Genomic DNA, 728 nt, shown 5'->3' with positions numbered 1-728 from the left:
CGGCGCGGCGGCGGCGGCGGCGACTCGCTGCTGCTCTCCTCCCCTGCTTTGACCACCATCTTATTAGTACAGGAAATGACATGGAAAACGGAAGAAAGCGGCGTTTGGGGCAGACGCGGACCCCCCAATTCAGGGGCCGGAGCCGGGACTCACCAGCCGCGTCCCCACCCGGTCCCGGAGCCACCGCCCGGGGCCCCCTCGGCCCCTGCCCCGCGCCCTGCCCGGAGGGGGGCACCGGCTTCTCGCACCCGAAAGGCCGGGGCGACTTCGCTCCTCCAGCCCGCGGAGAAATCGAGAAAAAAATAAATAAATGAAAAAAGAGAAGGTTAAAAGAACTTTCGAACTGGGACACTTTTTTGTGGTGGGAATTAAAAGTTCTACAATTTCAAAAAGCCTCTCCGGGCGGGGAGACGACTCCTGGGCTCCCGCGGTCCCCTGGCCGCCCACCTGGAACCCAGCAGTCGCGGGGGGGGGGGGGGAATAAGTGCGTTTATATTTTTAACCCTTTCGGGTTCCCACGCCCGCGGCGGGCCCCCGCCAGGCCCGGTTAACCCTTTGCGCGCCCAGCAGTTTGGAGACACGAACTGAAGCGGTGACGCGTGGGCGTCTCGCTGAAAGCGGGGGGCGAGGGGCCGGGGGTCGTCGAAGACGTTCACACTTGAGGTGCGACTGCAGTCTTCAGGTTGCGAGCCGCACGTGTTCCTCAAATCGAAATTTGTTCCAGGGGT

General features: G+C 62.8%; 1 protein-coding gene across 1 annotated transcript in view; it reads right to left on the bottom strand.

The window, feature by feature from the left end:
* Window positions 1-351, bottom strand: part of PRDM11 (PR/SET domain 11) — an 83796-nt gene extending 83445 nt beyond the window's left edge. Inside the window, exon 1 of the mRNA XM_046644017.1 lies at window positions 154-351. The gene's annotated coding sequence lies outside the window, so the exon portion shown is untranslated. The remainder of the gene's footprint in view (window positions 1-153) is intronic.
* Between the last annotated feature and the right edge of the window lie 377 nt (window positions 352-728).

This window comes from Equus quagga, chromosome 17 (assembly GCF_021613505.1).
Source record: "Equus quagga isolate Etosha38 chromosome 17, UCLA_HA_Equagga_1.0, whole genome shotgun sequence".
NCBI lineage: Eukaryota > Metazoa > Chordata > Mammalia > Perissodactyla > Equidae > Equus > Equus quagga.
The sequence above is the reverse complement of the archived record's forward strand: the minus strand, read 5'-3'. Positions and strand labels throughout refer to the sequence as shown.